A 13,381-nucleotide genomic window follows, 5' to 3' on the forward strand; every position below is an offset into this window, starting at 1 on the left:
AGTCGCTGACCTTCCTGATTTCCATCTGAAACAGAGATAAGTCTCCTTAGTTTCAACTTTAATAAGTATTTCTTGAATGATTTCCGTCCTTGTTTCTCATTCAGAACATCTTTCTTCCTCTAAAGAGGGACCAGACCAAGTAACCAGGAGAGCTAGATATTAGAGGGAAGACTTCTAGCGAGTCCCTTCTCCCCCCACCGAGACCCGAGGCTGCCTAGCGGGAGCCACTGATTGGCCAGCCGATGACGTCCGGCTCTCTGATGCACAATGAGCGCAGCGGAGGGAATATTTCACTGCTGCAGATAGCTGCTAGTGCTGCCGGCCGCCTGAACAACAGAGAGAGAGGGGAGAAAAAAAAAGAGGCCTCGCATTCCTGGCTGGCTTCAAAGACGGAGCAGAGCCTGGGCGCCATTCATTCCCAAGGCCCTGAGCCCTGCACATGGAGACTAGCCAAGGCAGGAGGGAGGACGGAGGAGGGGAGGGGGTAGTGGTGGTGGGTGGATGGGTGACCTCCCAGCCTCCACCCAACAAAAAAACCCTCATTTTCCCTTTTCTCTCTTATTTCTAACATTTCTATTCTTTAAAATAGTTTGTGATACGATCAATGAACATTTAAAATGTTTTAATATACAGGTGGTGGAGTTTATTACATCATAGTTGTAGTGCTAAAGCATACCATAAACCATAGTAAGCATTTAAATACAGTTTTGTTTTGTTTGCATGGGTCAAACTTGCTCTCAATGACTGTCAATGAATCTCCTGTGCTATTGACTAGGGTCAGACAAAGACCTTAGTTGCTGTCTCTATTGTTTTCTATTGTGGCTGGAAGCTATGCAGAGTTACTGTTCGTGCAGTGTCAGACAGCAGCATCAATGCTATGTTGTTGGTTTTATTGCTGCTGTGGCTGACTCTGGATGAAAACATAACTTTTCTTTGTGACGGACAAATGTATATGGGACTATGGGACCAGATTATATGATTAATATGAGCAACTATAGCTTTGATATTATTTTTCAAGGTGCAAAATTAAAGAAGCTGAAGCTCTTGATACACAGGCAACAACTACAGCCAGACCTTCACTTATCTGCTTTATTCAACCTGACATGAAGAAATGTGTAGGCCCTGTTTAACATCTGTATAAAAAACAACACAAAATGAGAACAAAATGTAAAGTGAATGCAACCTGAGCAAAGAAGCTTTCATGCACTTTGAAGGCTGATACCTGATTAGAAGTTGTGAACTAAACAACCAATTAGATTTTAGCTTTAATATAACATACATTAAGGACTTAGTCACTTTACTTCATTAACAAGGGTCAACATTAAATAGAGACATGTAAACAAGGATAAGCTCATGACCACTTTCTGTCTGGCAACTGGGCTAAGTACTATATTATGATGGAGGGAGGAGAGAGTATGCCTTAAGAACCGTAGGAATTTAAAGACCATATGTTTAAAGAAATCCAACGAGGTCAGGGAAGGTGTCAGGCAAGGACACATTTTCACAAGACGATTGGATTTATAAAACCAATGAATGAGAGAGAGAACATGGGGTGAGGCTGATGGAGAGAGGGAGGAATGAAGGATGGGGGGGTGTTAAATTCTTTCAGATTTCTTTTTTTTCTTTGGCTTTCATTCGTGATTATGTGTTCCAGCGTGACCTTCACCATGCAGCCACGAGGACTGGACCACCAGGCGTCTGAGAAGCAAAAGGCAGAAATAAATGGACAGATGGAGGATAAGAGACAAGAGACGAGGAGTACAGGATGATAAAATGATGCGACAGAACCACAAGAATGAAAGGTGAAATAAGATGCAGATGAGAGTGAGGAAGATGAAACAGACAAGCAGGAAATTTGGGGACTATAGTGGCTGATGTCATGGTCGCCAGCCAACCAACTAGCAAGCCAAAACCAGTAAGCTTGTTAGCCCCGCTGGCTCTGCTACGTCTGTTGATAAAGATGGTGATGGGTTGACGAGGAGTTAAATAGATTGGTCATGTCCTCAAAAAACTACTGTTTGCTCTCAATCAGAAGCATTCATCAGTGAGAAACCAGATTTAAATCTGCTCAGAATAACTCAGTAGAAACAACTAATAAAAGCATTTTCACTGCAGACCACTAGCAGTAAAACCGCAGGTGTAATTATTAACATTTATAATGGCTGCATTCCATTTACGGTAAGTGTAATAGTTCAAAGTCGGTTTCACAAAGATATTCTTAGTCTGTAGTGTTAGGACCAGACTTAATTTTTCTCTTTGATAAGTCTAATAAAATTGAACAGTTTCACCAAAAATAAAGACTGACTTATTTTAATCCTAAAACGTTAGCCACCTGACCTCCAGGCTCACTCAGAACTAAGAGCCATGTTTCCATGGTAACTGTCAGTCACACCTGCTGACCAGTGATGACAGAAAAGAGCAACCCATTTGTTCATAGGTGTCAGTCGTGTTCATTTGTCCAAGGAAACAGTCCTGACTGACGACCACAACGCCGCCAGTTTGATTCCTGTCGGTGACCTTTGTTGCACGTCAACACACACACACACACCCCCGTTTCCCATCTACCTGTTCACTGTCACACTGTTCAATAAAGGTAAACATTCCACAAATCTTTAAAATGCCCTTCTAACTGTTGAATGGAGCTGCTATAACAGTCTGACTATTAGTTAGAGGCTTACTGCGGCACTGAAATGGAGCAATTGCACCTGTGCTTTTCCATCTATGACAGGTCAAAATGTCTGCTGTGAAAAAGACAATGTGACTTTATTTTCTCCAAAAAATCAGTTGAAAAAAAATATATTGTATGTCTTTCACTTTAACTGTCAGACAATTACAGTTCATACCGATTTGAATCCTTTTGGAGGACCCAAAATTATCAAGGCAAAAGTAACAAATATAAATCATTAAGTCATAGAAAAGCATTCTGGTCACTTTTAATACTCCAGGGTGTGTCAAAACCAGCACAGTGCACAATGGGAGGAACTATGAGAGCAGAGCACTGACTCAAAGGGCAACAAAAGACAAAACTGTGTACATAGATCAAGCAGCACCACTCTTTCTTACATATAAGTGATTTAAGCTACTTTCTGTATAGGATTAAAAACGTTCCACTGACCTTTTGTCCCACGAAGGCTTCATCAAAACTTGAACCATTCACTATATTCTATTCTTACAGTATATGTAGAGCTTGACCCTCCATTACATACCACTGAGGTGCCCTTAACTACAAAGTAGGCTGAAGAGACTTAACACAAGCCACTTGAAACTTATCCCGCATCTTTACCTGGTGTCTTCAAATCAGAATCTTTCAAAAAACTCTGTGAGCATAAAATGGATGAATCACAGATGCACAAATACTGGACTATGACTCAAGTCTCCCACAGGACCTGAAAGACATCATTCCTATTGTCCCCGATCAAACAGAAAACAGACAGGAAGCAGTTTTTGAAAAGGTGGAAGTGGTCGGTTGTTGAGCACTGACAGAGCAAAGCACCTAGTAGCGGGAAAGGGAAAGCCGTGTTGTCCATCCAGTGTTATCGCTAACGTACACCTCCTGTATGTGTGTGTATCAAACACAGAAAAAGACAAGAGAGATTCAGCGTGTGTGTGTGTATGCTGGGGAGAGAAACTGTGTCTGTGTGTTGCTGGGCAGTGCTCACACCAGTGTCTAGTATCTATAGCTGACCAAGACAAGCTGTCACACTCTAATAAGCTCTGCATTCCTGCCCTGATCTGGCATTAATACTTACTTTACGATATTAACATTTAGTCTACTTGATTTATTGTTGATGTTTTCACTAAAACTTGTATACAATTTCTACTGAATACCTCATGTACAATTGTAACTACAGCACTGCTTCTTGTCCAACAGCTCTGCCATCCATATGTGGCTTTTAGTTAAACAATTCATGCTTACATAATGACACACACACCCGCACACACACAAAATGCAACAAGGTCAATAAGAATATATTAATAACATTCTCCGCTATCAAAAAAAACCCCCAGTTAAGCATTCTGCATCCTCCTTGGTCAACCATTAACCAGGAACTGCATCATGCCTCCTGAACACAGGCCTCTGCAAATGATAAACTTCTTATTACTTTCAAGTGGCTTCTGAGAAGACAATTACTTTTGTATTAAGGACCCCCCGGGGGGCTGCAATATGATCTAGTCATGGTGAGTTTAACTGGATACTGTAGGAATTCCTCCACACTCAAATAGTACAAGGCCGCAGGCGATGGAGTTTTGTTTGTGTGTAGGTGTGCTTGGTCTAAAAATGGGCCGTGTAAATTCATAATTACTGCAGCATATCTTTTTCAGGCTTTGGTATGCGTGTTAAAAATCTGTGAACATACTGATCTGGGTCAAAGTCAAATGTCGGAGTGCCATCTTGCGTGCTTTTTTATACATGAAATAAAACGTTATACAGCAAACAATGTGTCTTTGCTAGCACCTTGCAGAAGAAATAAAATCCATTTGTGGAGGAGCCAACAAACTTTTCTTGATGCAAGGTGGTAACTTCTGATGTCAGTGGCCAGTTGACCCAGGCCCAAGGCACACCCGACATCCAGGCTCGAGGATCACATGTTTCACTGGCTCAACAGCGTCTTACAACATCTCTACAAAGCAGGAGATTACCTTATTCAGAGCAAATGTGTGATACCACCAACAACAAGGGAGCCAGAGAGACAAAAGAGGGGCCGGGGCGAGGAATGTATGAAAGGAGAAAAAACACAGAAAGTGAGAAAGAAGAGACGGCCCGGCAGGAAGCTGAGGACAAACACCACAGGAAAAAAAAACACACAATAACAAATGACCCACTTCCTGTTCAAAGGTGGGAAAAGTCTCACTGACTCCATCATTACAGAAAAATGTTTTCCTTGTTCCATTGTTCTTGGGTCCCAAGTGTCTCCTATAGCTCAGCCATCATCTCTCAACAGTCCCTAAAGACACACTGTCTGCAGTCAACGCAGGACAGATAATATAGATCTTAGTTTGGTCTTCATCCAAAATTCATCCCTGTTTTTTTCTTTGGGAAACATCTGTCATCTGTCAATTTCCCACATTAACTTTGTGTAGCTGGTTTGTTATGTTGAACTAATTGTTTAGTTTATAAAATATCAGAAAATAGTGAGAAACAGTTTCCTAGAGCCCAAGCTGATTTTTTTTTCATTGTTTGTTTTGTAAGACCCACAGTCCAAAACCCAAATCATTTCAGTTAACTATCATAGAGGACTAAGAGTCACATTTGAGAAGCTGGAACCACTGAAAGTTTGGCATTTTTACTTTAAAAATTACTTAAACGATGAATCTACAGCCACAATTGTTGTCATTTAATTTTTTTTTTGACTAATTATTTACTTGTTTCATCTCTAAATACAATACATGTGGATTACCTTCTCACATATGGGGTTTAGGTACCTACTGTAGCTATGGCAGGTTCTTAAGTTGCCGTTGTCTGTACTTTGTACTCTGCCATGTTCTGCAGATGGTTCTGCAGATGCGGACAACAAATATGCCAAAGTCAAAAATACAAGCGGAACACATAATACAATTATGACAGCCTCAAATTTGATTTTTATCATCACAGATCTGATACAGATGTGACGTTTGGATGTGTGAGAACAGTAAGAGATATAAAATCTACAGTGTACCACAATAAAAATATTTGTACCAGGGAGCACCGAGGTACTGCGTCACCAGAGAGTCCCTACCAGTTAGCTCAGCCCATGTCATCTCTCGCCTATAGCTGTCTCTGCCCTGCCAGGCTGCAGTGACCATCTCTGTCTTGTTACATAATGAGCTGTGGTCCGACCAGCTGACCACAGGACACATAAAAGATGCAGGAATTCACCCATGGTGGCCCCTGAGCTGGTACCACGTCAGCCATGACACTGCATGACTTCACCAGCAGCACATGAGGTTCAGCACAGAAAACGACACTTCCCAGGGAGACACTGACTTTACAGTTCATGTATTGTTCTTGTAATGAAGCCAATCATTCATTAATCTCACAGAGACTTCTATCTCATGATTAAGGGTCTGTATTAACTCACCCAAACTGTATTTTTTTTTATCATTTGAACCAATGAACAGAGCAAATAAAAACCATGCTGCAGATGCTAATATCAGGATCAAATACTGGTTACATGAAACACCACATGAGGATTAATAAACTAAGTGATTTAGCACCATTAATGAGAATACATAATGAGCATCAGTTTGTCAAGCTGACAAGAAATGAAGCTAAGCAAATAAGCTAAGCACTATTGTTACTCATGGAATGTATTCATGCTGGTAAAAGCTGTCGCAAAAGCTGTTAATGGACTTAACACACCTTATACAGAGCGGTGTGGCATATAGGCCATATGACCTGGTTCTTTCTTGTGTCTATGGAAAGGAAGTTATTTCATTTATACAGTAGCATTAATGTAGTTTGTTAGGTCTTATTTTATAAAACAGTACTGAAAAGACAATGTGGAGTTATGAGCAAAATATCTCAACATCTGTGAGATGGATTGGGACAAAATTTAGTACAGACATTCATTCACCTCTTCACACATTTTCTGGTCCTCGAGAAATAAGAGAAAGTGACAGACAGTGAGACTTAACTTTCAATTTCAAACAACTAAAACCATAAACCTATAAAAACCATATAATTAAACAATCCACTCTCTGTACTGGGTACACATGGTGACAATATCTATCAGCAGGCCAAGCACCTGACGTTTTATGACGGCATGCCACTCTGACCCTCGATGCCTTATCATGAAGTTTGGCTGGTTTGGTTGTTTGGCAGAGGCACGTGGAAAGGAATGTGCTTGATAAGCAGCTAGGGCAGGTACAGCAGGTAAAACAAACAGGTCATTATATTCAGTGCACAGCCTTCAGTTTTATGGCGTAAAACAAAATGTGCAAATCTTATTCAAAAATTCAAATTTTCAGCTAGTTACTTGATATTCTGTTTATCCAACACATGCACACCTCGGGCCACAGAGAGTAGTTATTACGCAATAGCATCACTTGTTTCCAGTTGGAAGAAATAGGAAGGCTTGTTCACACACTAAGCCTACCTGCTCTTAAATTTTACACAAGTTGTTGAAAGTATTGTCATTTGTGCTCAAAGGGTCGAGTACACTGCTGTATTCAAATGTCACTTACATAACTGATGTTCATCTGCGCAATGATCTCACCAGTCATCTACTGCCCTGTACAGGCGGCAGGTGAGTATACCTGATAAGAGGATAGACTGCAGGACACTTACTGGTAGAACAAACAACTGTGCATACAAGAAAATCGCAGCAATATAATAAGCCTGTGGGGTTACATTCAATAAAGCAATGTGGTGGCTTGTTGCAAAGTGATATTAGTTTAAAAGGAAAGTTAAGATTTCCAACAAGTAGGGCTGCAACAGACGAATATATTCATTATCGATTACTCTGCTGATTATCTTCTTGATTAATTGTTTGGTGTCCCAGATACCAGGGTGACGTCTTCAAATGTCTTGTTTATTACAGGACAAAGAAAACCCGAAAATATTTACATTTGAGAACCTGGAACCATTTTTGTTTGAAAAATGACTTCAATATTTAATTGATTATCAAAATGGTTGCCAATAAATTTCCTGCCAATGGACTACTTTTCAATTAATTGACTAATCTTTGCAGGACTATCTACAAGCATATTTTGAGAGAAACAAGCTCAAAGGGTATCAGAAACTCCAGTCAGAGTAAATCACCTTTTTTTCCCATCCAAACTTTTCAGCACTGATGTATTTTCTTTCACATTTTAAATGTTCACTTGTCACATGAAGACAGTAAAAACAGGCCTGGACGTCATATTCAGTAAGACATCCTGATTATTTCATATCATGAGGCTTTATTATATCACAAGGACAAAGTTTTAGTTTCAATACCCATTGCATAACGACATTAGATATCTAATCCTGTAGTGAGGGGAATATGCAAGGGAAGAAGTGCCAGATTAACAACGTGCCAAGGGCGATTTTTGCAGAGACGCCTAAGCACCAATCACATACGCACAAACTGCAAATAAGTGTTTAGCAATAACACTGAGTGACAGAGTAGACCTTAGATTTAGTTATTCAATCCATCTGACTTCACCAGGCCTTCTTCATACAATCGTATCATCCATTTAGCTGCAGCAGATGGAAGTTAGGCTACAGCCTTGGGTTATTCAGATATTGCACACCAGCATCTTTCATGGGAAAACACAAAACTTTATCCCTATCCTTCTGCAGCCACACAAATCCTAAATCTCTACATCAACACACTATCCTATTCACTTTGAGACACTCAGACTACATAATAAGAACTGGGTGTTTTCCCCTCCCGTAATCGTTCAACCTCCTGGAGTGTCCAAAGTCAGGTTGCAGTACTAAATGACCTGCTGAGCTCCAAGACAACAGCATTCCTCGTCTGGCCTTATTGCTCCCCTAGACCCATCTAATATGAGGCAATTACAGCCAATGAATGGACATTTTTAGACCACAGAATGTAATGGAGGCTATACAGGGACACATTACAGCCTTCAACAATAAATACACACAAAAAAAACAAAAAAAAACACTGCACACTGAGATTCAGGCATCAAGCAAACTAACTATGAGGAACTGGGTGAGACAGATTCACCTCCAGTCACGAATTGCCCGCCACCTCAATCGCTTCACACAGAGTTCAATCTGATTGGACTTTGTCATGCCAATGACGGAGGTGAAATTGGTGCAAAGGGCTACCACGAGTCAGGGAGATGTCAATCAAACACACCTTGTACACACTGACACAGTCCTGAGAAGAGGTCTAATCAGTCAGAATAAAATCACTTGTGGGGTTACACCACGGGTGTGCAGGGCCTTTAAAGGAATAGTTAGACATTTTGGGAAATGCAGTTATACGGATGATTGATATCACACTCATGTCTGTACGCATATAAAATGAAGCAACAGCTAGCAGGTCATTAGCTTAGCTTCACAGAACGACTGGAAACAGGGGAAAACAGCTAGCCAAGCTCAGTCTCAAGTTTAAAAAAATCTACCAGCACCTCAAGCCTAAATTTGACTGATAAACGTGTTATATTATTAAGCTGTACAAAAACAGAAATAATGAACACTTGCAGTAAGAAACCAAAGAAACATCTTTCTCAAAATGTTGAGCAATCCCTTTTAAGGGGAGTTGTAAAAGCACTTCACAGTGTTTTTACTTATTTGGCCTGATTAGATTGAGACTGATCTCCTGAGGACTCTTTGCTCCATTTGTTCAGTGTTTACACACTGTGCCTGATTGACTTCTTTTATATTGCACCTTTTGTTGTGAGTTTGGTGACCTACGTGATTCCTGGCATAGGCTCCACCAAATTTGAACGTGTAGTGCTTTAATCAACCAGGCTGTAAACACCTCCATGGGTTGATTAAAATACAATCAAAACACACTCAAAAACTTAACAGAAACCATGTCATGTTGATCCTTCCTCCAGTCACAGATGCAGAAAATCTTTAAACCAACAAGTAGAGCAAATTGCAGTCATGCACGCATCCTTTTGGTCACTTTCACAGATGACCAGTAGAATAATACATCTCTTGCTCCACAAGGAGCAGCAAACACACGAATTCTTCATACTGACGTCAGAGGAGAAGAAGCTATTCATGCATGGAGCTCCTGCTGTTACATGGGAATGTCTGTGACATCATGTCTGGTAAGGAAGGAGAAGCAGCAGCAACACAAAGAGAAATGTGAGGATAAATAGGATAAGGTGTGAGAAACTGGGTCCCTGTCCACTATCTAATATGGCGTGATGAAAGTGAACAGACATGTCTCTAATCTTTCCCTTTATACCTGCCAGGATGCTTTAGGAAGCATGAAAAGGACAGTCCAGACACATGATACGCTGCCCTGTAGAGCAGCAGTGGCAGAACAACAGGGAAACATTTGCTCACCAGAGATTTGAATTGCAAAAGAACCCGCCAGGCAGACAGAGACACTGTGTGAGGGCGAACGGTGAATATCCACTTCCCCCCATTGACCCCAACATGGATGCCGCTGAAGTCGACAACAGATCAGACACATTCTTGAGAAAGTAGATTTTAATCTAGTTGAGAAGAGCGTGCTGCCCGAACAGTTTAACAGACGCCAAATGTCAGGGGAAATTTTACGAGGGCACCCACCCTGATAGACCGGGCAGATTAATCCAAGTGGAAGTGATGATCCATAATTAAGCAGATGCAGATAAGGATGTCTTGTGGGTAACAGGAGTCCTTGCAAAATCGCTCTTTCTCACATCACTGTTCTTCAAAATCCAATAATTTATTGCCCCTGACAGCCTAGGATCAAATCCCCCTCAGTCTTTTTCTCCTCTATTTGCGCTTCTGTCTCCCACTCATTTCTCAGACACAGACAAAGGTTCAAAGCAGGTGAGGGAAGTACTGACAGCTTTCCTACAGAGAAGGATGAGTTTCAGTATATGCGACTGGAGTTTCACCTGATCTGCATGCAATACCCGAGAGAAATATTTACTTTGGATTTATTTACCCAGTTCAGTTTGTGAAACAACACTGTAAAACACACACAAAACTGGGCCAAATCAACTTCACAGTATCACAGTTACTGATCAGAGATCAGTTCAAGTCAGACTTTGGGTCTCTATTTGTCTAAACAAGAGCTTTTAGGAAATTTACCCTGCAGACATGCTGATTTAAACACCCACAACATCTTAACTGATTGGTCCAGAGCAGACCACAGCAAACATTTAGCCTCCTACTTGAGAGGCAAAAAGCCCGAAGCACACAAAATGACAGATGGCTTGCTCCCATCTCTCGAGGTATCCAATTTCGCCAAACCTGCCATTTCTGATGGCCTGAGCTTTCTAATTTATGTGCAAACGTGGTGAAATATTCTCACTGGAGGGGACTTTGTTGGATCAAGCTCAATTTATTGCTTGAATTCAGTTTTGGTGTCATCAGCTTGTGACTTCCTCACATAGAAAAATAAACATCACCAAATGTATTGCAACATAGCCTTTGTATCACCCATCATCACTATAAAAAGTCTTAATTTGGGCCCCATAAAAACAAAGGGAAAGTTTGAGAAAGTTGGCTCTCTTTGAGCCAAACATCTGGCCAACAAGGAATTTATTTCCTCTCTCCTGCTTCTCACTCTCTCGATCTCCACATCACGTCTACGGGGGGATTTTTCTGTAAAATGAACCTAGAATAAATTTGATTTAGTGGACAGCTTGGTGCTAGAAAAGCAAAACTGCAGTTTAAGTGCAAAGATCTCAGCTTTCAACATGTTCCTCAATGGCTTTTCCATGCCCACATACTGTACAAACTAGTGCTGCTCCACTTTTAAAATCACACCGGTAAATAGCAGTTATAATAACATGTACTTGAGCCTTGTCGTTGACAGGAAAAAAAAAAAATCTTTCTGGTGTTAAAGCACAAACAGCTTTTGACATTTAATAAATCTGTTCCAGGTGGACACCGGGTTAACATTTAGCTAGTTTTGTCATTCTTCAGGCCATTATGAAGCAGATGATCAATGTAACACAGCCAACATTTGTTCCCCTGAACAAGCTAATAAGTCTATCAAACCGAGTAATCCTGGGTAAGCGCTTTTCCTCTGAGAAGTTTGCTTTATGCTGCAGAAAGCTATATAATGAAAATAATGTAACAATGAAAAAGAAAATTATTATTTTATCCGGAATACAGTAGTTTCTTTGTTAGCTTGATCGTGATTTTGCAGTCATCCCACCTCTATCTTTGACAACAGAACACATGTCGGAGCTCTATGGAAAGAACAAATGTGTCTAATGTCCTGATAATTACAGAGACGCACCCACACCTCAGGCTATAGACTGTAGGCTGTAGAGGATCTCCCATTGTATTGTATTGTACCTCTTTCCACGCAAAACACAAGGTGTTAACTTTTAATTGTCTTGCTTTTGAAACATATACAGTAACCTAATAGTACTGATCATCATGCTCAGGAGTCAAATGATTTCTAATCTCCATTGTGTTTCCCAGCACAGAGTCTGCCACCGTGGTTAATTTTGGGGAGCTGATCACAATGGGCTCCTTTTACTGCTGGCTGCGCAGGTTTCCTACCTCAGAGCAGGGGAGGAGGGGGGGTGTATCAGAGGAGGAGGGGTGGTGGTAAGTAAGGCTGTAAAATAAATCACACAGAGATTAAACTTCACCAGAAAACAGTGCAACACACTTTGGACTTTGTAACCTGGGAGAAAAAAAATGGTGTGGTAGTCAGATGTGGTGCTGCCTGAGGAAGCACTGGTAGGCGTACAGAAGGGGGAACATTACTCTTTCCTATGATGCTAAGCCATTTCAAATGAAAAATATACCCACAGTTTATATAACTGTATGTCTTGGCTGACTGCAGGTTTCACATTTGTTTTACATTTTTCATGTAATGAATGTTTTGGCTCGTTCCAGTCAGTTGGTAGGTCATTGGTCTCAAAGGTCCAATCAATCACAGTGGATGTTAAACAGCATCGTTATTGGCAGACAAAAGTGTTTAGGGCTGCAACTAACGAGCATTTTCATTAGCGATTAATCCGTCAATTATTTTTCCGGTTTTAGCGATTAATCGTCAAAGATATTGAGTTCACAATGATATAGAACAAAGAAAGGCAACAAATCCTTTCATTTAAGAAGCTGGAACATGTTTGACATTTTTTCACTATTTTTGCTTTATAAATCATCGAAATGATCAATAGATTATCAAAATAGTTGCAAACGATCAACTGATCATTTCAGCCATAAATTTAAAAAGTTCTGTCATTTCAGGTAATTAACTGACTCGCTGCTTTTCACTAATATTAATTTATTAAGCCGTTTTATTTCAGCAACAAAAAATGTCCTGATACACCTGAGTCACAACCCAGGTGTCGAGGCCATTCCAGCTCTGACCGAACACACAGACACAAAAGACATCAAGCCTCTACTTCCAGCCATGTCGGACAGCCGTAAATGCCTCTTTTATTAGTCAACATCACAGCCATATTACTGCGTCTGCGGCTGGCTCAAGTCTCAGTGACAACCCCTCACCCACACCTTTTCATCAGGGGCTATGAAACCTGAGAAGGCCCTCCAGCAGACCTGTTGGCACGGTGTATTATGGAGGTACAGCACACACACACACACACACACACACACACACACACACACACACACACACACACACACACACACACACACCATAGTCTGTCTGCCTTCTTTTATTTCTCTCTCTCAAACACACACAAAGGTTGAAGGGTTGTGCTGCTTGAATTTGGGTGAAACTTGGATTTTTCCTGATGGACTTTCTGCAGGCCTCATTATTTTTCTGCAGGTGACTTTCTGCAGGTGGCA

Source organism: Enoplosus armatus, chromosome 13, assembly GCF_043641665.1.
Source record: "Enoplosus armatus isolate fEnoArm2 chromosome 13, fEnoArm2.hap1, whole genome shotgun sequence".
In the NCBI taxonomy this organism is placed as follows: domain Eukaryota; kingdom Metazoa; phylum Chordata; class Actinopteri; order Centrarchiformes; family Enoplosidae; genus Enoplosus; species Enoplosus armatus.